Below are 26129 nucleotides of genomic sequence, written 5' to 3' on the forward strand. Positions count from 1 at the left end.
GAAGCACGTTGACAGTGATGAAGCGGACGTGACTGATTGGAAAAACCAGACTGTGTCTAATGTAACAATAAAATTCATCAAAATGATACTTAAAAGACCACATTAGCATTCAAGGCAAAAATCTACCAAAATGCACAGTTGGCAATTCAAGTAGTTAGCAACTCTAATTCACCAACACTGCACTAACTCTACACACTAATGTAGACTCTTAAAATCTCTTTAACAAGCAGAATACTATGTATAAACAATGTGGGTGTTTATTGTTGTAAGACGATTAGCTTTTTAATTTCCTAAAGAATTTTTTTTCTTCTGTATAAAGACTTAGCTTGTCATTATTGTCGAGTTTGGCACTAGTGATGGTTTTTTAACTCAAAAACAAAATTAGAACTTGCATTCGCTTATATTTTTGGCATCTTTTGAATTTCATGTAATATCTTCAGAGCAAAATAGAGCTTCTTATATAAAGTTGAGTTCATCATCTGAAATAATAGGAATATGTAGAAACATTAGATCTGTAGCAGACACAATTTCATACCTAATAAACTTGGCTATTTATCCCGAATTTTATAATAAGAGTCAGAAGAAGATATTTAAAACAGCTCTCATATAAGCTGTGATACTGAAGACGTTATTTCTCCATATGGTAGCTTTCCAACTCACAGATTAGATTAATACTTGCCCCCAAATCACACAACCAAATTTTGGGAAAAAATATGCAAATGTCTATGCAGAGAAGGTAAATTTTAGTATGATATCAAGGCTGACAGAAATCTTTGTTGTTTATGTCCAGTCATTTAAGGAGTTCATATTTTGGCAGTTGAAATCTTGACTAAAAGATAATGCAGGTGGGGGCCACCCCGTGGCTTAGCGGTTAAGTCCCATGCTCTGCTACTGATGGCCCGGGTTCGGATCCCGGGCGCGCACCGACCCACCGCTTGTCCAGCCATGCTGAGGCGGCATCCCACATACGGCAACTAGCAGGATGTGCAACTATAACATACAACTATCTACTGGGGCTTTGGGGAGAAAAAGGGAAAGAAAAAAAAAAAGGAGGAGGATCGGCAATACATGTTAGCTCAGGGCCGGTCTTCCTCGGCAAATAGAGGAGGATTGGCATGGATGTTAGCTCAGGGCTGATCTCCCCCCCCCCAAAAAAAAAAAAAAAAGATAATGCAGGTGTAATGCAGCCCCTCTGCATTTTTCTAGAGAAAATGATCGTGCATAATCTCTTTCAGGAGGAGACATTCACTAAACTTGAGCAGACCAGGAAGGAGGAGTGGGTATCTATTGTGTCATGGATTACAGTCGTCTTCATCTCCCGGCTTCAACTCATGTCCTCTACAATCCATTCTCTGCACATCAAATTTTCGTAAGGCATAAGTCAATTCAAATCATTCCTTGCTTTACAAACTCTTTTATGGCTTCTTATAGTGGCTACAATAAAATCCAAACTCCTATGCACGGCCTGTAAAAGCTCCGCCTGGTCTGGCTCATGATTTCAACCTCATCTTGAGTCTTCTTTCTAGCTCACTCTCTTCCAGTTACTAGGGCCTTTTTCCAGTTCTATGAACACACTAACCAGCTGTCTCCTTCCTTGGGATATTAGCACATGCCCTATTCTATGCCTAACACTCTTTCCAGTTTCCTAAGTGCTAGCTTTTTCTGTGCTTCTCAATTTAAACATAGTCTCCATATAAACATTACGTCTTCAGAGAAGACTTCCCTAACCATTTAAAGGATGTTCATCACAGTTACTATCTTATTCTTTCATAATTCATACATTTATATGCCCCATAACTTATCACAATTGTAATGATGATATTTAGTGGTCCATTTCCTTGTTTTCATATTTTTTTAATGTCTTCAACAAAAGAATATTTCAAAAAGGCAAGAACCATGACTGTTTTATATGTCAATGTATCATACCACCTACCCAGCACCAAGCCCCATGCCTGGCATATAGCAGGCACTCATTAAATGTTTTTATCCCCCTTGTAACAATGTCTTTTATTTATTTATTTATTTGATTGTTTATTCAACAAATCTTTTTTCCAGCTTTATTGAAATATAATTGACATATAACATTGTATTCATTTCAGGTGTTCCATGTGATGATTTGATACACGTATAATTTGCAAAATGATTACCACAATAGGGTTAGTTAACGTCTCTATGACCTCACGTAATTATCCTTTTATTTTAGAGGTAAGAACATTTAAGATCTACTCTCATAGAAACTTTCAAGTATATAATATAAAATTGTTAATTATAGTCACTATGCTGTACATCATATCCCCAGAACCATTCATCTTATAACTGGAAGTTTGTACACTTGGACCAACATCTCCCCATTTTCCCCATCCCCCAGCCCCTGGCAGCCACCATTCTACTCTCTGCTCTGAGTTTGTTTTTTTTATATTTCACATACAGGTGAGATCATGCAGAATTTGTCTTCCTTCGTCTATTTCACTTACCATAAAGCCCTCAAGTTCCATCCATGTTTTCACAAATGGCAGAAATCTTTCTCATGGCTGAATAATATCCCATTACATATAAATATATCTATATTTATATATATTATATATTATTTATATATTATATATAAAAATATCTCATTACATATATATATATATGCCACATCTTCTTTACCCATTCACTGGTAGATGGACACTTAGGTTGGTATCATGTCTTGGCTATTGGGAATAATACTGCAAAGAACATAAGAATACAGATATCTCTTCAAGATCCTGATTTCATTAGCTTTGGCCATGAATCAAGAGAAGCAGGATTGTTGGAACATATAGTACTTCTATTTAGGATTTTTTGAGGAACCTACATACTGCTTTCCACAGTGGCTGTGCCAGCTGACATCCCCACCAAGAGTGCCAGAGGGTTCCCTTTTCTCCACATCCTCACTAACACTTATCTCTTATCTTTTTCATTATAGTCATTCTAACAGATGTGAGGTGATATCTCACTGTGGTTTGACATGCATTTCTCTGATGATTAGTGATGTTGAGCATCTTTTTGTGTCCCTGTTAGTCATTTGTATGTCTTCTTTGGAAAAATGTCTATTCAAGTCCCCTGCTTACTTTTTAATCAGATTGTTGTTTTTTTGCTATTGAGTGTAGGAGTTTCTTACATATTTTGGATATTAACCCCATATTACATAGATGGTTTGTAAATATTTTCTCCCAATCAATAGGTTGTATTTTCATTTTGTTAATTATTTCATTTGCTGTGCAGAAGCTTTTTAGTTTAAGGTAGTCCCACTTACTAATTTCTGCTTTTGTTGTTTGTGCTTTTGTTGTCATAACCAAAAATTTTTGCCAAGACCAACATAAAGGAGCTTTTTCCCTGTTTTATTCTAGGAGATTTAGGTTTCAGGTCTCATGTTTAAGTCTTTCTTTTGAGTTAAGTTTTTTTGAGTGATGTAAGATAGGGGTCCAGTATCAGTCTTCTGCATGTGATTATCCAGTTTTCACAACACTGATTAATGAAGAGACTATTCTTTCCCTATCGAGTATTCTTGGCTCCCTTGTCAAATATGGTTGATCACATATGAGATAGTTTGTTTCTGGGCTCTCTGTTCTGTTCCGTTGGTCTATGTGTCTATTTTTATACCAGTTTCATACTGTTTTGTTTTTGTTTTGCAGAGGAAGACTCGCCCTGAGCTAACATCTGTTGCCAATCTTCCCCTTTTTGCTTGAGAAAGATTCACCCTGAGCTAATATCTGTACCAATCTTTCTCTATTTTGCATGGGGGATGCCTCCACGTCATGGCCACCAATGAGCTGTGCAGGTCTGCACCTGGGAACCGAATCCAGGCCACCAAAGCAGAGCACGCTGAACTTAACCACTAGCCATGGGGCCAGCCCCTGTTTCATACTGTTTTGATTACCATAGTTTTGGAATACAGTTTGAAATTAGGAAATGGGATGCCTCCAGCTTTGTTCTTCTTAGAGATTGCTTTGGCTATTCAGGGTCTTTTGTGATTCCATATGAATTTTAGAATTGTTTGTTCTATTTCTGTGAAAACTGCTATTAGAATTTTAATAGGGATTGCATTGAATCTGTATATTGCTTTGAGTAGTATGGACATTTTAACATATTAATTCTACCGATCCATGAACATGGGGTAAATTCACATTTATTTGTGTCTTTTGAAATTTCTTTCATCAAAGTCTTACAGTTTTCAGTGGACAGATCTTTCACTTCCTTGGTTAAATTTATTGCTAAGTATTTTATTGTTTATGATGCAACTGTAAATCGGATTTTTTTAAATTTATTTTTCAGATAGTTCATTGTTAGTGTATAGAAATGCATTTTTTGTGTGTTGATTTTCTATCCTGCAACCTTACTGAATTTATTTATTAGTTCTAACAGCTATTTGGTGGAGTCTTTAGAGTTTTCTATACATCAGATCATGTCATCTGCCAGCAGAAACAATTTTACTTCTTCTTTTCTGACTTGGATGCCTTTTATTTCTTTATCTGCTGATTGCTCTGGCTAGGACTTCCAGTACTAGTTGAATAGCAGTGGTGAGAGTGGGCTGATCTTAGAGGAAAGGCTTTTGGCCTTTCACTGTCGAGTATGATGTTAGTTATGGGTTTGTCATATATGGCCTTTATTATGTTGAGGTATGTTCCTTCTATTCCCAATTTGTTGACAGTTTTTATCATGAAAGATGTTGAATTCTTTCAAATGCTTTTTCTGCATCTATTGAGATGATCATATGATTTTTGGCTTTCATTCTATTAATGTGGTGTATCAAATTTATTAATTTGCATATGTCGAACCATCCTTGTATCTTAGGGATAAAGCCTACTTGATCATTGTGTATGATCCTTTTAATATGCTGTTGAATTCAGTTTGCTAGTATTTTGATAAAAAATTTTGCATTCATATTCATCAGGAATATAGTTTTCTTTTTTTGAAGTGTCCTCATCTGGCTTTGGTATCAGGGTAATGGTAGCCTCGTAAAATGAGTTTGAGAGGGTTCCCTCCCCTTCGATTTTTGGGAAGAGTTTGAGAAGGATTGCATTAATTCTTCTGTAAATGTTTAGTAGAATTTACCAGTGAAACCATCTGGCTCAAGAATTTTCTTTGTTGGGAGGATTTTTGGTTACTGATTCAATCTCTTTACTCATTACTGGTCTGTTGAGATTTTCTAGTTCTTTATGATTCAGTCCAGGTAGGTTGCATGTTTGGGGAATTTGTCCATTTCTCCTAGATTATCCAATTTCTTAGCATATAATTGTTCAAAGTAGTCTCTTATGATCCTTTGTATTTCTGTGGTATCATATTTTATATCTCCTTGTTTGTTTCTAGTTTTATTTAGTGAGTCTTCTCTTTCTTTAATGAGTCTAGCTACAGGTTTATCAATTTTGTTCATCTTTCTAAAAAACTAGTTCTTAGTTTTGTTGATCTTTTCTATTGTTTTTCTGCTCTCTATTTCATTTATTACTGCCCTAATCTTTGTTATTTCCTTCCTTCTGCTAACTGTTGGCTTAGTTTGTTGTTGTTTTTCTAGTTCCTTGAGGTGTGATGTTAGGTTGTTTATTTGAGATATTTATTTTTTCTTAACATAGTCATTCATCACTATGAATTTCCATCTTAGAATTGCTTTTGCTGCATCCCATAAATTTTGATATATTGTTATTCCATTTTTGTTTGTTTCAATATATTTTTTTTATTTCATCTTTGACCCATTGGTCGTTCAGGAGTGTATTGTTTAACCTCCACATATTTGTGAATTTTACAGTTTTCCTACTGGTATTGATTTCTAGTTTCAAACCTTTGTGGTCAGGAAAAATACTTGGTATGATTTTGATCTTTTTAAATGATAAGACTTGTTTTGTGATCTAACATGTGACCTACCCTGGAGATGTTCCATGTGTGCTTTAGAAGAATGTGTATTCTGCTGCTGTGGGAAGGAATGTCCTGTATATGTCTGTTAAGTCCATTTGATCTAAAGGACAGTTCAAGTCCAACATTTCCTCGTCAATTTTCTCTCTGGATAATCTACCCATTGTTGAAAGCAGGGTATTGAAATCCCTTAGTATTACCGTCTTGTTGTCCATTTCTCCCTTCAGATCTCTTAGTATTTGCTTAATATGTTTAGGTGCTCCAATGGTGGATGTATATATATATATTCATAATTGTTATATCCTGTTGATAATTTGACCCATTTGTCATTATATAATGACCTTCTTTGTCTCTTATTACAATCTTTGTCTTAAAGTCTATTTTGTTGGATATAAATATAGTTACCTCTGCTCTCTTTTGGTTTCCACTTGCATGGAATATCTTTCCATCTCTTCACTTTGAGCCTATGTGTGTCCTTAATTCTGAAGTTAGTCTCTTGTAGGCAGCATATAGTAGGATCTTGTTTTTTTACCCATTCAGCAATTCTATGCCATTTTTTTTTTTTCCAAGGAAGATCAGCCCTGAGCCAACATTCATGCCAATCCTCCTCTTTTTTGCCAAGGAAGACTGGCTCTGAGCTAACATCTATTGCCAGTCCTCCTCCTTTTTTTCCCCAAAGCCCCAGTAGATAGTTGTATGTCATAGTTGCACATCCTTCTAGTTGCTGTATGTGGGACGCCGCTGCCTCAGCATGGCCAGAGAAGCGGTGCGTGGGTGCCCGCCCGGGATCCGAACCTGGGCCGCCACTAGCAGAGTGCGTGCACTTAACTGCTAAGCCACGGAACCGGCCCCAACTCTATGCCTTTTGATTGGATAATTTAATCCCTTACATTTAGAATAATTACTGATAGATAAGGACATAGTAATGTCATCTTATTAATTGTTTTTTGGCTGTTTTGTATTTCCCTTGTTCCTTTCTTTCTCTCTTGCTGTATTCCTTTGTGAATTGATGATTTTCCATAGTGGTGTACATTGATTCTCTTCACCTTTTGTGAATCCATTGTAGGTTTTGCTTTGTGGTTACCATGAGGCTTACATAAAATACCTTATAGACCTAAAAGTCTATTTTATGCTGATAACAATTTAACTTTGATCACATACAAAAACTCTACTCTGTTACTCTTCCTTCTTTTTATGTTTTTGAAGTCACAATTTTCCTCTTATATTAAGTATTCATTAGGTTCATAGGACCACTTTGTGAGATAAAGTATTCTTTGTTGGCAGTTTTTTTCTTTCAGTACTTTCAATATATCATCCTACTCTCTCCTGGCCTATAAGGTTTCTGCTTAGAAATCGACTGATAGTCTTATGGGGATTCTCATGTAAGTGACAAGCTTCTTTTCTCCTGTTGCCTCTAAGATTTTCTCTGTCTTTTATTTTTGACAGTTTTATTATAACGTATCTTGGAGAAGATCTCTTAACGTTTAGTTTTTTTGAGGACCAGTAAGCTTCATGAACTTGGATATCCAAATCTATCCCCAAATTTAGGATGTTCTCAGCCATTATTTCTTTAAATAAGCTTTCCATCCCCTGCTCCCTCTCTTCTCCTTCTAAGATTCCAATAATTTGCAGATTGCTTGTCTTGATGGTATCCAATGTTTCCATAGGCCTTCTTCACTTTTTTTCATTCTTTTTTCTTTGTTCTCCTGTGACTGGATAATTTCAAAGCTTCTGTCTTTTATTTTGCAGACTCTTTCTTATGCTTGATCCATTCTGTTATTAATGTTTTGTAATGTATTTTTCATTTCATTCATTATATTCTTCAGCTCCAGAATTTCTGTTTGGTTCTTTTTTATTCTTTTTATCTTTGTTAAACTTCTCATTTTTGTTCCTGTATTGTTTTCCTAATTTTGTCGAACTGTCTTTCTGTGTTTTGTGTTTCTGGGTTTTTTTGGGGTTCACAGAGCTTTCTTAACCCAGCTATTTTTATTTTTTTGTCAGATAAGTTGCAGATACTCATGTCTTTGGGATTAGTTACTGGAAAATTATTGTGATCCTTTTGTGGTGTCATGTTTGCTTGATTTTTCATTGTTTCTTCAAGTATTGAGTTGCTCTCCTCACATTTGCAGTAGCAGTCACCTCCTCTAGTCTTCACTGACTGGCTTCGGAAGAGAAATGCATTCTGTCAGCCCTGCTAAGGATTCTGAGGCTTTCTCAGGCCTTCTATAAATACAAATAACCTTACTGTCTTAATTTTCTACTGTTGTTGTAACAAATTACTATAAATATAGTGGCTTAAAACAACACTAATTTATTATCTTACAGTTCTTGGGGTTATAAGTCTGACATGGGTCTCATTGTACTAAAATCAAAATATTTGCAATGCTCTGATCCTTTCTGCTAAGGTCTGAACGTTTGTGTCCTCCCAAAATTCATATATGGAAATTCTAATGCCCAATGTGATGCAATCAATGAGGCAGAGCTTTTGGGAGGTGCTTAGATCATGTGAGTGAAGCCCTTATAAATAGGACTAGTGCTGTTATAAAAGAAACACCACAGAGCTCTCTAGACTCTTCTGCCATATGAGGATACAACAAGAAGTCTGGAACCTGGAACAGGCCCCTCACTTGACCATGCTGGCACCCTGATCTTGGACTTCCAGCCTTCAGAAGAATAAGAAATACATTTCTGTCATTTATAAGCCACCCAGCCTGTGGTATTTTGTTATAGCAGCCTAAATGAACTAAGACACTGTCTGAAGTTTCTAGGGGAGAATGTGTTTCCTTGCATTTTCCAATTTCTATAGGGTGCCGGAATTCCTTGGCTTATGGCCTCCTTCTTCCATCTTCAAAGCCATAATTTCTCATCTCTCTGACCCCTCTTCTATCATCACATCTGCATCTTTGACTACAGCCAGGAAAAGTGCTCCCCCTTTTAAGGATTCATGTGATGAGGATGGACCCATCCAGATAAGCCAGGATGATCCCAAGGCCCTCAACCTTAATCACATTTGAAAAGCCTCATTTTCCTGGGAAAACAACATATTCATGAGTTTCAGGGATTAGGATGTGGGGAAGCCACATATTTGGGGGAACCATCACTCTGTCTTCTACAATTATCTTTCTGAGTCTCAATTCTCTCACTAGTGTAACAAAAGAAATAATAGTTTCTACCTTACATAGTTAAAAGGATAAAATGTGATTATACACACGAAGCATCTGAGCCAGCGTCTGGCATATAATTGTGAACCTAAAACTGTTAGCTACTCTTATAAATAACAACCTGCCCCTGCTGTGCCCAATCACTTATAACAAAGCCCACTTTCTACTGCCACAAAATGGTTAGGGTCATTGGTTTTGAACCCTTCCCTATCACAGATTCTTTTCTATTTCTCAGAGGACAGATTTTTCTGTTTCTACAGGTTAATCTTAAATCTTTCATAAGCATTTGTCTCCCCTTCAAATAAGCAGGAGAGGTGGTACCAGGGGTTACCTGTACAAGTGAAATTTTCGACACTGCCACTCACTAATGGGTCCTAAACCCCAAACTTCTCTTATGACCATTCATGGTTACTTTCCGATCTAAATAAACCTCACACTAAAATTCATCATAAACGTTCACATGTCTCTTTCCCCCAGGCCCAGAGCTGGACATGGTGAGGCAGCTAGCCAATCACCTGCTGTTTTCAGAGGGCCTGGCGTCACAGTGTAACCAGATTGCCAAGGTTCACCTAGAGGATTACCTGCTAAATCACAAGTTTAAAGAAAACAATTTAGAGTTACCCAAGAGGAAACAACACACTTACTTATCTCCAGACTCTCCACACAGACTGTATTAAATTTTCCGTAACCAAATTTACTGCAGGACTGAGAACAAGGATGTGATATTTCTGCTGAAAGTTTTTGATATTTGAAACTGCCTTGTGTAAAGAAGATGAAAATGTAGGTGCAATTCCCTATCTCTTTGGCAAAACATTTTTTCCATTTGGGAAAACTGCTTGGTCATCTAATTATTCCTGAGTACAAAGTAAAAATAAGTTCAAAGCACAGGACCTAAATTAAACTAGATAATGCTTTCCAAGGTCAAGATTTTTTAAACACGGTATCTGATATCATCAGACTGTTCAACAGTTCTTTTAGCACCAATTTCTGTGACGTTTTTAAATCAATAAAACAAATACTCAACTATTGGAGAGAAAAAGAAAGGAAAGATGGCATAAAATTCCTTTCTTAACAATTTCTAAACTAAATATATATTCGAATATTGCAATCGTTGAGCCAAGCTGGTAAGGAACACTTAGAGAACTATCTAGCATTTTTTCCAACACTTGGCAGTCACTTCATTAGGTGTACAGCATAGGAATTTAGAAAACAAGTAGAATTCAGCCAAATAGATTTGTTGTAGTCAACACTCACAGATGCTAAAAATGAAAGCTTGTTTTGTTTGAAAAGGGCACCCCTATTCTCATCCCTGCCCATCAAGTGAAAGGGAAAATATATGAGGATGTCAACCATGAAATGTCAGCATACTAAGTAGGGTATATAGCTCAAGTTTCTTGATATGAGAGGGAAAGATTTTGGTGAATACTATTTGAAAGTCCATCTGCCACAGAGCTCTCCTGTACTTTCCCGTGTTTTATAAAGCTGTTCGGGGGGATGTGCAGAGTGTGGAATCACTATCTCCACACATCGCCCATCACCACCCACAGCTGTTCCTGGGAGTACTGGAGAGAATTGGATGTACCAAAGAAAATGAATTTAGAAATAGAAGAGCTTCAGAATTTAAACAAGAAAAGGAAGAGAACTGAAGCAAATGATACGGTTACCTTACCCCATGAGACAAGCATGCGTGAATTAGTGAATATTATAAGATTTTTTACTAAGCCTGAACATAACTACAAAATATAAAAAGGGTCTAGATCTTTTGTCGTCACTATCAAAGGGCGAAAAATGAGCCAGTCCAATGTGACAGCGCTAACGGCATATAATGAAAGCTTGAAATTGAAATGGTGATAAACTCCGTGTGCAAGTCCTGTAGATTAGATGAATATTTATTACAGTTACATTTCAGATTCTACTAAAGAGCACATACCATCTTAAAGAATAACTTTAAAAGCCCTCATCTTTTCATTTCAAAGGAAAATAAAAAAGGGATATAATCTACATAATGAATGGCAATAGTCACAATATCGTAACGTGTTTCTCAAACCAGAAAAACCCCTAATCACGTCCCAGATTTAACAAGATGACATCCAACTATAAACAGGATCATTTCACACACAACGATATCACAGCCAGCTCTGCGGAGACAGCGGAGCGACATTACACAGTTTAAAAGCGCATTTGAAAAGGGAAAGTGCAACCAAGCTACCTGGAGTATATGAGTGAACATCATAAGATTAATAATCTGTGAAATTTAGCCAAAATCTTGCCGTCCATAGCAGGTATTTCAGTTTTTCTTAGACAGTTAAGATGGCTGGAAACTTTTAAAGATAGGAGACTCGTTTGAAACGGATTTTGCTTTAAAAAAGATGGTTTTGATGTATCGCTACACAGTGTCAAAAGTAAACGGGCACCCAAGTGCAACAAGGGCTCTCAGGAAGACACATTTTCAATACTGACCTGGCCAAGGGTGAGACTGTGGAAAATATACTGAGGTTTGATTTGCTGGTTGTCTCAAGCTAAAAGAAAAAGAAAAAAGAAATAAAATAAATCTTCTCTCACTGTATCAACAACAAGATGGTGGCATTTCTTTTTGAATCATCAATAGAGTGATTACTCGTCCTATAGCATATAGCTCATTAATCTCTCTTATTAGACCAATGATAATTTGGACTAAAATTTACAGTCCACAAAGTATATTGGTTTGAGACAGTATAAAAAATATACGTAGCTAATGAAACTTACAATTTTTCTTTGTTTTCCCTTAATCATCTGGATAATTTGTCTAAAACATTGCCCCCATCTACCGCATCTTTCTAAATAAATATGGCTAAATACATATGACTCATTTTGCAATTGTGCCTCCCCCACCATTTCATACGAATCTGCCATCCTATTTTTCAAAACAGAGAAATCAAAAACACCCTCCGTATTTTAAGACTATAAAATCATGGCAGAAAAGTACCAGAAGGTAAATATTCTTTTTTTTAATTTCCTTCCTCTTAACCAGTTTAGGGAAAAAAAAACCTGTCTTGCTTGAGCTTTTAATTAGTTAATCTCCCAAACAGGTAAGTCAGTGCTGTTAAGTGCTGTTCTGGTTTCAAACAATTACCTGAAAATGAATGCCTGGGGTTAGATTAACTATTGCCTCATTAGCATTCATCACTACCGCTATAGCATGAAGTGAAAGGAAAATAATGTCGAATGAAGAGAGGAGATAAAACTATAAAAACACAATGGACACAAATTTTTTTTAAATCTTGGCATTGACCTTCTCCTCTCCAGACGCTATTTCATTGCACACATTGTGATGGTCACGTAAGAGCCACATTCTTGAAGTATATTTATCTGGCACAAATTTTGTATGTGTTTCTGCTTTTCACGCGAGACTCTCACACCTTAGCGGGCACCAGAACCACCTGGGGGAGCTTATTAAAAGTTAAGATTCCCAGGACTCAAAAGGTTCTGAGGAATGTACATGTACATTTGGGGGCCCAGAAACTTCCAAACATTCCACATTGATTCTCATTTAGGGGGTCTATGGATGATACATGGAGAAACACTATCCTAGAGGCTGCGCACTACATCCTCTTCTACATATTGAAAGAAAAAAAGAGAAGATTCCCTGCATGTGCCTTGTACCTGGATAAGGCAGAAATTCAGCCACAATTTTATCTCACTTTCCACTGTATGAACGATGGTAATGCCACTGACCCTAAGCCGAACCTTCCAGTGACAGGTCTTCAGCCCCTCTCGAAGTAATTTATCCCATCTTTGAACAACTCTGATTGTTCTCTTCTTCTTACATTTGCATGAAGGTCTTTGTTCTAACCTTTGGAACCACATTCTATAACAGCTATTTTATTCCAATAAGCCCTCAAACTGCCAGTGTAGGCACAGTGTAGACGGTCCCACCCAGATGACTGGCATGGGCACAAAACCCAGTGAAAATGCTCTGGAGGTCATACAAGATGGCTCATTCTTATAGAAAGATGGAAGGATTTAAGGGATTTGAGATTTGGGTAAAGCTTCATGTGAATATAAAACGTATAGACCATGAGAATGAGGAATGGAAACACAAAGGAGAGTTTGTTTTCTAAAGATACAAGATACACATGAAAAAATAAATTTAAACAATATGAAAGTTAAGAGTGAAAAGGTAAGGTCTTTTTTCTCAAATCTGACCTTCTAGCCCCATACTCCTAAAAACAGGTATTTCAACAGTTTTTATTTTCAGTTATTTTACTGGTTACCTTCTTCATAATATGTTTATTTGTCTCTCTTTACTTATAAAGGCCTGAAAGTTCCCCTTGTTTCCTCACCATGAGAGATGAGGAGTTTGGGCACCTACCTTACTTCCTCTTTCTGTCTCCCCTTCACCTTATATTACTTATTTGAGTTAGCCCAGTGGTTGCCTCTATGGCTTTAAATTACATAGTTAAATTTCCAGCCCTGAATTAATCATCTTGGGCAGCATCTAAAGATGATATGAAAAATGAGGAAATTAGCACAGATCCTTCCTAAAGGTAAGATGTTAAAAATGTTTTCTTAATCACCAACTTCTGTATTAGGTGGCCGACCTGAGGCAAAGCTATTGAATTCATTCTCTCTTCTATCCATAGGCCGTAGTGTTGCTGACATGTATACTGTGGAGAATTGTTACAAAGTTTCTAAAACCTTATATTTCACACAAACATGAGTTTGTGGAATATACACACACTAGACTGATTATCCTCAAACATTTCATTCAAACAGACACACTTATCTTCTTGTAACTTTCATATAACACATGATTTTAACTCACACAACATGATTCTAATCTGTTCCCAAAGAGTTTATGCTTTATCTTAAGCTTCCTGGGTAACACACTCTATTTTCAGCCCCATAGAAAGCCTTCTTTATTTGACAGGGTCCTTGACTTTTAATCAAACTTCAACAACATCACTCAAGAGTAATAAAACATTTATTGCAAAAAATGTCACCAACTAATGTCCTAGAACAAAGCCAAGCTATCAGTTCTGAAAGAATGTTTGCTTCCAAACTACCTCACTGGGTTAGTCTTGGCTGTAGAATAAATGACAGAAATTTACTCAAAAGCTAACATATAATGAAAGAAATGACAGAGCTATAAACAGGTACTTGAAGAATCACAACAGTAAAAGATACAGCATTGTTGTAACATGTTCATAAACTACAATGGCAGACTTAATTATGCCCAATGGGAATGTGGTTGGTTTCATTGCTGTTATTTTGAGTAATGATGTTGACAGTGAATCAAAAAGACAGAGAAACAACACTACAATTACAAACCAAAGAACAACTTTACAAGAATTCTATGTCGTATACAGCTAGGATGCAATTGTCATTTTTTCAATCACACTTGCACTACACAGAGAAATCACTTTCAGCATTGTCATGAAAGCTAATGTATGTAGACCAACATTCGATTTTCCTGAAATTGATTCCTTAATTTTCCCAGTATGAAGTTAGTGTCTTATAGAAAATATACAGGATTAACTAATCATACAATGTCCTTAAAGAATTTATAGTAAGGCTTTAAACATCAATGGACTAAATGCTCCAATTAAAAGGCATAGGGTGGCTGATTGGATAAAACAACAAGACCCATATACATGCTGCATACAAGAGACACACTTCAGACCTAAAGACACTCACAAACTGAAAGTGAAGGGATGGTAAAAGATACTCCATGCAAATGGCAATGAAAAGAAAGCTGGGGTAGCAATACTCATATCAGATAAAATAGACTTTAAAACAAAAACTGTAAAAGAGACAAAGAAGGGCATTACATAATGATCAAGGGAGCAATCCAACAAGAGGATGTAACACTTCTAAATATCTATGCACCCACCTAAATATATAAAGCAATTATTAACAGACATAAAAAGAGAAATAGACAGTAACACAATAATAGTAGGGGACTTTAACACTCCACTTATACCTATGGATAGATCATCCAAACAGAAGATCAATAGGGAAACATTGGCCTTAAGTGACACACTAGAACAGAGGGACCTAGTAGATATATACAGAGCATTCCATCCAAAAACTGAAGAATACACGTTCTTTTCAAAGGCACATGGAACATGCTCCAGGATTGATCACATATTAGGTCACAAAACAAGTCTCCATAAATTTATGAAGATTGAAATAATACCAAGTATCTTTTCTGACCACAACGGTATGAAACTAGAAATCAACTATAGGAAGAAAATCAGAAAAGCCACAAATACGTGGAGATTAAACAAAATGCTACTGAACAACAATTGAGTCAACGACGAAATCAAAGAAGAAATCAAAAAATACCTGGAGAGAAATGAAAATGAAAATACGACATGCCAGAATTTATGGGATACAGCAAAAGCGGTTCTAAGAGAGAAGTTTATAGCAAAACAGGCTAATCTCAGCAAACAAGAAAAATCTCAAATAAACAATCTAACAATGCACCTAAAGAAACTGGAAAAAGAAGAACAAACAAAGTCCAAAATCAGTGGAAGAAGGGAAATAATAAAAATCAGAGCAGAAATAAATGAAATAGAGACTTAAAAAACAATATAAAAAATTAATAAAACCAAGAGCTCGTTCTTTGAAAAGATAAACAAAATCGACAAACCTTTAGCTAGACTCACCAAGAAAAAAAGAGAGAAGGCACAAATCAGTAAAATCAGAAATGAAAGAGGAGAAATTACAACAGACACCTCAGAAATACAAAAGATTATAAGAGAATACTATGAAAAGATATATGCCAACCAATTCAACAATCTGGAAGAAATGGATAAATTCTTAGAATCATACAACCTTCCAAAACTGGATCAAGAAGAAATAGAGAATTTGAACAGACCAATCACCAGTAAGGAGATCGAAACAGTAATCAAAAACCTCCCGAAAAATAAAAGTCCAGGACCAGACGGCTTCCCTGGTGAATTCTACCAAACATTCAAAAAAGGCTTAATACCTATCCTTCTCAAACTCTTCCAAAAAATGGAGGGGGGGGCTCCCTAACTCATTCTACAAAGCCGACATTACCCTAATACCAAAACCAGACAAGGACAACACAAAAAAAGAAAATTACAGGCCAATATCACTGATGAACATCGATGCAAAAATCCTCAACAAAATACTAGTAAATCGCATACAATACGTTAAAAAGATTATACACCGTAATCAAGTGGGATTGATTCCAGGTATGCAGGGATGGTTCAACATTCGCAAATCAATCAACATAATACACCACATTTATAAAATGAAGAATAAAAATCACATGATCATCTCAATAGATGCAGAGAAAGCATTTAACAAGATACAGCATCCATTTATGATAAAAACTCTGAATAAAATGGGTATAGATGGAAAGTACCTCAACATAATAAAGGCCATATATGACAAACCCATGGCAAATATCATCCTCAATGGTGACAGACTGAAAGCTATCCCTCTAAGAACAGGAACCAGACAAGGATGCCCATTCTCACCACTCCTATTTAACATAGTACTGGAAGTCTTAGCCAGAGCAATCAGGGAAGAAAAAGAAATAAAAGGCATCCAAATTGGAAAGGAAGAAGTGAAACTCTCATGATTTGCAGATGGCATGATTTTATATATAGAAAACCCTAAAGAAACCACCAAAAAACTTTTAGAAGTAATAAACGAATACGGTAAAGTTGCAGGATACAAAATCAACATACAAAAATCAGTTGCATTTCTGTACGCTAACAACGAAGTAGCAGAAAGAGAAATTAAGAATACAATCCCATTTACAATTGCAACAAAAAGAATAAAATACCTAGGAATAAACTTAATCAAAGAGGTGAAAGATATGTACACCAAAAACTATAAAACATTGCTGAAAGAAATTGAAGAAGACACAAAGAAATGGAAAGATATTCCGTGCTCTTGGATTGGAAGAATTAACATAGTTAAGATGTCCATACTTCCTAAAGCCATCTATAGATTCAATGCAATCCCTATCAAAGTTCCAACAACATTTTTCACAGAAATAGAACAAAGAATCCTAAAATTTATATGGAACAACAAAAGACCCCAAATAGCTAAAGGAATCCCAAGAAAAAAGAACAAAGCTGGAGGTATCACACTCCCTGATTTCAAAATATACTACAAAGCTATAATAACCAAAACAGCACGGTACTGGCACAAAAACAGACACACAGATCAATGGGATAGAATCGAAAGCCCAGAAATAAACCCACACATCTATGGACAGCTAATCTTCGACAAAGGAGCCAAGAACATACAATGGAGAAAGGAAAGTCTCTTCAACAAATTGTGTTGGGAAAACTGGATAGCCACATGAAAAAAAATGAAAGTAGACCCTTACCTTACACCATACACAAAAATTAACTTCAAATGGATTAAAGACTTGAATGTAAGACCTGAAACTATGAAACTTCTAGAAGAAAACATAGGCAGTACGCTCTTTGACATCAGTCTTAGCAACATATTTTCTAGCACCATGTCTGACCAGGCAAGAGAAACAATAGAAAAAATAAACAAATAGGACTACATCAAACTAAAAAGCTTCTGCACAGCAAGGGAAGCCAGCAACAAAACAAAAAGGCAGCCTAACAATTGGGAGAAGATATTTGCAAACCATACATTGGATAAGGGCTTAATCTCCAAAATATACAAAGAACCCATGCATCTCAACAACAAAAAAACTAACAACCCAATTAAAAAATGGGCAAAAGACCTGAACAGACATTTCTCCAAAGAAGATATACAGATGGCCAACAGACACATGAAAAGATGTTCAAAATCATTAACTATCAGGGAAATGCAAATCAAAACTACAATGAGATATCACCTCACGCCCGTCAGAATGGTTATAATTAACAAGACAGGAAACAACATGTGTTGGAGAGTATGTGGAGAGAAGGGAACTCTCATACACTGCTGGTGGGAGTGCAAACTGGTGCAGCCACTATGGAAAACAGTATGGAGATTTCTCAAAAAATCAAGGATAGAACTACCATATGATCCAGCTATTCCACTGCTGGGTATTTATCCAAAGAACTTGAAAACACCAATGCGTAAAAATACATGCACCCCTGTGTTCATCGCAGCATTATTCACAATAGCCAAGGCTTGGAAGCAACCTAAGTGCCCATCAAGGGACAAATGGATAAAGAAGATGTGGTATATATACACGATGAAATACTACTCAGCCATAAGAAACGATGAAATCCAGCCATTTGTGACAACATGGATGGACACTGAGGGTATTATGCAAAGTGAAATAAGCCAGAGGGAGAAGGTCAAATACCGTATGATTTCCCTCATTAAGTAGTAGATAATAACAACAACAAACAAACACATAGAGGCAGAGATTGGATTGGTAGTTACCAGGGGGGAAGGGGGGAGGGAGGAGGGCGAAAGGGATAATTCGGCACAAGTGTGTGGTGATGGGTTGTATTTAGTATTTGGGTGGTGAACATGATGTAATCTATGCAGAAATAGAAGTATAATGATGTACACCTGAAATTTATACAATGTTATAAACCAATGTTACTGCAATAAACAAAAAAATCAAAAAAAAAAAAGAATTTATAGTGAGGCTTTTTGGAAAAGTGCAAACCTTCATACATGTTTATAAAATCATGCACTATTATGATACCCATAATGATATCATAAATAAATACGTCCTAAAGGGTAGGCTATTCAATACTATAGTGATTGTTAGAAAATTAACAAGATGTGTTATATCATACTATCATAACATAAAACTTTAAATAGATATGTTTATTATCTAAAGAAAATTGGTCAATAGAATGATCAAACAGTGCAAGATAAAAAAAAAATTCCAATGAGCTTGAGGTAAATATTTCATAAGCGCCCATTAAGTGGGTTTGATACAGAGAGGGAAAGTCACATTAGCAAACAAACAATAAGCAAGACATGTGGGGTGGAAAAGACTAAGGTGAAACATGTGTTTAATAAAATCACAATTAGGTCCAAAATACAAGGCAAAAGGAAACACTTTTGATATACATATTAAATATAATATGTTACATATACCATTTGATGGTAAACCACATAGAAATGAAGACAGAGTTTTAAAGATTTTATAAATTGTCGTCCATGTAGGCAGAAGATAGGATAATAATAATTGATTTTTTTGAAGTTAAATAATAGTGACTTTAAAAATGAAAACCCATTAAAAAAGAAAAGCATAGTCCACACCCTGATGGTTTGGGATTAGCTACTATGCAAAGAAGAATGTCCTGATTATGTGATACAAGTTGCTAAATTCTAGCTTTGTCTTAGGTTTTAGATTTTCCCCATAGGGAGAAAAAATAATGGCTAACATAATTCAAAATCCTAATCCTAACGGAATCTTTTCACCTCCCTATCTATTTATGAATCAGAAATCTACTCAAAGAATTTATTCCAGTAGAAAATACTTCCCTGCTGCAGAGGCAATTTAATATAATGGTTTTTCATTATGCATAGCACAAACAGGTAGTAAATGGTAAAGAATTCCACAGTTGCATATGTTATTATCAAAAGTACCGAGAAATCAAGTACCAAGAATATATTCAAGTACCAAGAATATAAATGATTATGGCTGATTCAACATTTTATCAGAACAATTATTATAAATGTGAAAGTGCAATGGGTCCTCTTTTTATCATAGAATTTATACTAGCCCCTGATAAACATTTTTTAGATGCTAATATTCTTGGTTTCAGTAATTTTTGCTGTACCCTTTATATATCAGCTTGCACAAAATACTTGGTAACTGTAGCTACTATTTACTGTGTAGTGTAACCCTAAAGATTAGGCCAGAGTTATCACATAGTGGTTACCACAAATATGCTCAAATGACTGTTAATTAAGGGTTCTTCATAATTGCTTCGTGGGATTTGAAGCTAAGTTCCCGCAGAGGTAACTCTTCTAATTGCTAGTACTATCTAGATTTAATTTTCCAATTCTTACCGTTTTCAGTATTTTGTCACAAAGATCAGGAAAACATAGATAGTCCAAAGAACAGACGGAGAAAAGCAGAATTATTATAATGACGAAGGTACTGAACTGGATTCTCTCAGTACCGTTCTGAAGGTTCAACATGTACTTTTCAAAGGCACTTTAAGAAGAAAGACGAGGACTAGACTAGTGTTCTAATCTGAGATGTGCCACTATCTCTGAGAACAAACATAATGAAGTTCTCTGAGTCTTAGATACTGCTACACCTTTGTTAATCCCATTCCTCTTTTGACCCACAGCCAAAGTGTATCCATCTTTCATGGGTCAAATAACGTCCAGCTTTCCTCCATCAAGTCCTTTTTGATTATGTAAGCCAACATTGATGTATTTCTACTTTGAATATTTACAGTTTGGATGACCCAATTTAGCACAGGATTATGTTTTCTTGCATTTTTTTAATAGACTTTATTTTTCAGAGCAGATTTAGGTTTACAGCAAAACTGAGCAGAAGTTACAGAGATTTCCCCTACTATACGCCCACCTCTGCACAGGCATAGCCTCTCCCATTATCAACATCGCCCACCAGAGTTGTACGTTTGTTACAACTGATGAACCTAAATTGGCACATCATCAGCCAGAGTCCATAACCGACATTAGGGTTTGTTCTTGGTGTTGTACGTTCTATGGGTTTAGGCAAATTTATAATGTTGTGTATCCACCATTATAGTACCATAGTAATTTCATTGCCCTAAAAAATCTTCGTATTCTGCCTATTTATCCCTCTCTCCTCCCTAACCCGCAGCAACCACTGATATTTTTTTACTGTCTTCATAGTTTTGCCTTCTCCAGAATGTCATATTCTTGGAATCACACAACATATAGCCTTTTCAGATTAGCTTCTCTTACTTAGCAACATGCATTTAAGATTCCTCTGTATCTTTTCATGGCTTAATAGCTCGCTTCTTTTTAGCACTGAATAACATGCCATTGTCTAGATGTACCACACTTTATCCGTTCACCTACTGAAGGACATCTTGGTTGCTTCCAAGTTTTGACAACTGTGAATAAAGCTGCTATAAATATATGCATGCAGGTTTTTGTGTGGACATAAGCTTTCAACTCCTTTGGGTAAATAGCAAGGAATGTGATTGCTGGACCATATGGTAAGAGTATGCTTAGTTTTATAAGAAACCACCAAACTGTCTTCCAAAGTAGCTGTGCCATTTTGCATTCCTACTAGCAATGAACGAGAATTTCTATCATTCCACATCCTTGCCAGTATTTGGTGTTGTCAGTGTTGTGGATTTTGGCTATTCTAATAGGTGTGAAGTCAGTGGTATCCCATTGTTGTTTTAATTTACATTTCCCTGATGACATATGATGGAGTATGGTGGACTATCTGTTCATATGCCTATTTGCCATCTGTATGTCTTCTTTGGTGAGGAGTCTATTCAGGTCTTTGGCCCATTTTTTAATTTAGATGTTTGTTTTCTTATTATTGAGTTTTAAGAGTTCTTTGTATATTTGGATGACAGTTCTTTATCAGCTATGCCTTTTGCAAATTTTTCTCCCAGTCTATGACTTTTTCATTCTCTTGACACTGTCTTTCACAAAGAAGTTTTTAATTTTAATGAAGTCCAACTTATCAATTCTTTCTTTCATGGATCATGCCCGTGGTGTTGTATCTGAAAAGTCATTGCCAAATCCAAGGTCATCTAGATGTTCTCCTATGTTATCTTCTAGGAGTTTATAGTTTTGCATTTTACATTTAGGTCTTTGTTTGGAACAACCTGGGACTAGATGGAGAAATCTGCGTAATCCTGGAATTTCCTATTAGCAAGCCTACTTGGCTAACAGATATAAAGCCACTTACTCTGCCTAACCTCTCTTAGTAATAAACATTATTTTGGTCTCTATATTCCTTTGGGGCTCTTTTCTCTAACTTTTCAGATGTGGAAAAAGGATGCTATTTATTGAAGTTCCCTTGAGAGACCCACAAACCCATTTTTGTAAAATTCTGTGTGTATGCGTACTTATAAATCTGAAAAATAATTAAACCAAAGTGATAGAACCACAGTCAATTTGGTTTTGCATCTTTGCATATTCTAAACTTTTACTTTATGAACACGTATTGTAAGTAGGAAAAAAGATTAAATATATATGTTTTTTAATATAATGCTGACCTCCTCAAAAAAAAATTGGTTATCCATAGGCCTTACAATAGATGTTGTCTGAAAACGCCCAATATTCTTATTTTAGGCATTTAACAGTGTTTTAATAACGAGCCCTCAAATGGATTGCACAGTTAGGAATAGATCGCCTGCCGTCTCACACCTGCTGTATTATTAAGAACCCTTTCTAATCAGTTAACAGACTCTTGGAGTGATCAAAGAAATTGCCCTCTTTGACAGTTACAGATTCATGTGACTTTTCAAAAACAGATCACTGCATTCCATCCCGAAGGTAGACACAGACTCCCTTTGGTCCAGTGGAAGCTATAGTATGCTTTAATGGTGACATTTTCCTCCAAATACCGCCAAGTTTCACAGAAGCCAGCAGATTCAAAGTGCTGGACGCAGCAGGCTGCGAATCGGAAGACATTTATTCCCTCCTGTGTCACTATATTTCTGCTCACTTAGCTTCGCTTCATTTTGCCCATCCACAAAATGAGAAAAATAATTCTTGCTTGTGTCTTAAAAGTGATAGGAAAAAATAAATGAGAGTGTATACATGAATGCTATAACTTGAGATTTTTACAAGTAAAGAAAAATATATACACACAAACATTCAGAATTGCTATTACTGTAACTAATTTTAGCAGTCCAACAATTTAGGCTATGTAATTTTTCTTTTGTTTTTTTAACTCAAGATGAGCTTAAATTTGTGATATTTTTCTCCAAATACCACTAATTTTCACCAAAGCCAGTAGCTTCATGGTGCTGGAGCCAGGATAGGTATCAAAATGGCAAAGGCACAAGCTCTTTGTCTCTAGGAGGAAAGCTGGTAGTCTCCAAGTCGACAAGAAAAACATCACCCTTGAGAGATTCTTTCCCAATCAAGAAATGAAAAATCACTTGTAGGTGGCAAGTTAACCAAATAATAGTGGAAGAATGCCAGATCTAGGAAAAGACATTTTGATGGATGTGGAAGGAGTGAAATGAGATGCTGCTTTATTAAACAGCAGCTGGTCTGTGTTCTACCCACCAGAGGAAGTTTACAAAGGAGCAGGACAGGTTGTCAGGGAACCCAAACCCACAATTATCCACAGTAGTTTGAAAAGGAGAAAAGCACAAAGTACATAAAGCATACAGAGCATAAAAACAAGCGACATCTGATAAAACACGAGAGACTCAGGAGAAGGGCATAACAGCTTGAAGAGAGAAAGCAGCAAATGAGGGTCAAGTGAAAAGCCTATTTTTATAAATCTGAAAACATTGAAAAGACGAGAGAGACAGAGAAAAAACGTTGCCATTTAGCGGGGCCATAGATGCCACATAACTGGGAAAGGTTATCTTAAATAGTTCCTTTGCAAGACTTTTGCTTTATTGTTTTTTTCCTCTTTATTTTAATAAACTGAATTAGTGAGCTAGATTTCAGTGATCTTTTAGTAAGTAGACAAAGGAAATAAGCCATTGTTGACAAACGTAGCATTAGAAGATTGCTAAAATGTTCTGCAAGAGTTAAGCTTGCGGCCTGCAGCTAAGCCCAGCTGTTGACTTAGGGTGACGGCTGCAGGAAACACGGAGGGTTAAAAGTGTCATTTGAAATTGGGGAGATAGGTTGTGAGGTTTGTGTTCTCTTTTTGAAGCGATCGTTTTGCCTGATTACATCAGAGGCTTAAAGGAGATCCAAAACTCCAGCCGCTGTAACCTGCCTTGTTGGAAAGACTTCTAATTGAATCAGATGTGGACAGAATATAATTATATAAAAAGTAGTAAAGTGTCTGATCAAGGTTTGGAGCTGCAATGTTTGCACTGTTCTAATTCCTTTCCTGTCTCTTTTACAAACGACATTGGTAATAATAATAATAATAACAATAATAATAAACAATAATTCCTGTTTAGAATAAGAGAAAAGAAGAACAGAAAAATTCTTAGGGACTTTTTTCATATTTCTGTTTTTGCTATAAAAATTATATTCACATAAGAAGAAAGTAGGTACAGCATGGGTACGTGGTTATAATGAAAACAGATAAATGTAGCTTCATATGCAAATTTATGACAAAGCATTTGGCCATATCCGGCAAAGCATAATTCCCAACAAAACCAAGTGGAACAGCATACCACAGGGAGAAACTCACGGGAATTTTTCTCTAGAATTCGAAAACAAGTACGTGTTTCTGAACATGTTTTAAACAGTATGTCTATATATTTGTTTTTCGTATCTTGGCCGACACTCTCCGGATAAATTCTGTGCTTCAATTTTGAAAAACATAAAATGACAGAGCAGTCGAGATGTTTACTTCCAGCTCAGTATTGACAGTCAGTCGGTCAAAAAATATTCTTAACACCCACAGGGCTCATAACACTACAATGGGTACTTGGAGGTGCATATTAAAGAACAGGTATTGTTTTTGAAGCAAAGAAAATGCACAGTAATGATTTCAATGATACAGGGCATGTATGTTCAGAGATTCAAACCAGAAACTGGCATTAGAGAAAGAAACCAAACGCAGAAGATGCAAGAAAACATTTCCGACGAGAAACCGATTTTTTTTTTCTTTTTACTTTTTGTTAGAGATCCTAGGCAGTATCACAACCAGCCTCTCCTTGCTATACACTGCCACCTAAAGGAAGCTGGCAGTTGCTAGATAATAGCTTGTTTTCTTTCTCACAGCTGAAAGTAAATGTCCTAATTAATTTCACGATGCCCCTATTTTTCATGCAGCATTCAAGTTAAGTATGCAAATGCACACTGGATCTTACGCCTGTGATCATAAACTAAAAGTTCTGCCTCGAGTTTGAGATTGGTTTAGGGAAAGTGAAAAAGTTCCTCTCTGCATGTAACATTTCATAACAAGGCACATTTTCACTGCTGTTCCATTTCATTTCAAGCAGATTACCAGGACTAGGTGGTCAACACATCGTGAGTAAGGACCCCAGTTCTGCTAATTGTGATAAACCAGCAGCATTCAAATGCAGCATTTCATGAATGCTTTTGAGGATAGTGGTGGTCCGCAGTAAAAGCACTTGAACCTAAATGTTTCATTGACTATGATGCAATTAGCCTGTTTCTCAAGGAAAACATCACCCATGTTTATATCACAAAGATTTGGATTTTCTAGATAATCTTTTTGATTAGCATATAAAAGGGGAATTAAACGTAAAAAGACTTTGTGTCACATTTTAAAAAATATGTAAACTCAAGGCTTAGTATCTGCTGAATGTATATAAAATGACCAAAATATCACAGTTATTAGGAGGAGACTGTCATGAATGAAGAGAAACAATTTGGTAACAAGAACATTATGACGTTTTCCTTTTGGAAAGAATCATCAAATTACTTGCTTGAAACAAATTGATCAAATCAGGCCAGAAGAGCAGCTTCTATGGCAACCGACGCATTAGAAGATCACAGATGATCCATATCCTCATTTAGTATCTTGACGGATATAATTCAGAGAAATCCAGTAAGCCCTGGATGAACTGCAAGCTCAATTTGATTATACTGATTGGTGAAAGCTACAATAAGATTCCTGGTGAAAAAATCAACAGATTCCCAAATGGACTGAGATTTTTGTTAAATGGTTTAAGCTCATCCTGAACACAAATTAATCAGAAAGTCTTACATTAAAAAAAAATCTCTTTCTTTTTGTTCCACAGTAAATGTGTGAGTGGAAAGTTTTGTGTACGTCACATTTCTGTTATTCAATTCACATTCTTAAATGCACTGGAGGAGCGAGGAGCTCCCCATTTATAGGAATCGTGTGATACATCATTTTGTAGAACAGCATCATTGTATAGAATAAATAGTAACACTTTTCTCTCCTCCGTGTGTTTGGTAAATAATGATCTTCAGATATTGAATTTTCTTAAAAGAATACAGCCATAACTTGCAAAGAACAAAATGCCAGGAGACATTTTCAGAAATTACTCCTTGAGAGTTCAGAATTCAAAGATATAGCACTCTAAGAAGGAA

At 36.0% G+C, this 26129-nt stretch overlaps 2 long non-coding RNA genes across 5 annotated transcripts in view; one reads left to right on the forward strand and one right to left on the reverse strand.

Annotated features, from left to right (window-relative positions):
* The window catches only part of LOC147913009 (uncharacterized), a 94551-nt gene that overhangs the window by 57003 nt on the left and 11419 nt on the right, over positions 1–26129 (reverse strand). For 3 of the 4 annotated variants that reach the window (XR_015549216.1, XR_015549217.1, XR_015549221.1), the window contains exon 2: positions 11490–11548. This is a non-coding gene — a long non-coding RNA (uncharacterized LOC147913009). Of the gene's footprint in view, positions 1–11489; positions 11549–25494; positions 25513–26129 lie in introns of those variants that run through there. The other variant, XR_015549223.1, reaches the window with a different exon arrangement.
* The window catches only part of LOC147913010 (uncharacterized), a 36859-nt gene continuing 11221 nt past the window's right edge, over positions 492–26129 (forward strand). Inside the window, exons 1-2 of the long non-coding RNA XR_015549229.1 lie at positions 492–1369; positions 3657–3802. This is a non-coding gene — a long non-coding RNA (uncharacterized LOC147913010). The remainder of the gene's footprint in view (positions 1370–3656; positions 3803–26129) is intronic.

This window comes from Ceratotherium simum, chromosome 31 (assembly GCF_057802395.1).
Source record: "Ceratotherium simum simum isolate JZ-2026a chromosome 31, ASM5780239v1, whole genome shotgun sequence".
Classification (NCBI taxonomy): domain Eukaryota; kingdom Metazoa; phylum Chordata; class Mammalia; order Perissodactyla; family Rhinocerotidae; genus Ceratotherium; species Ceratotherium simum.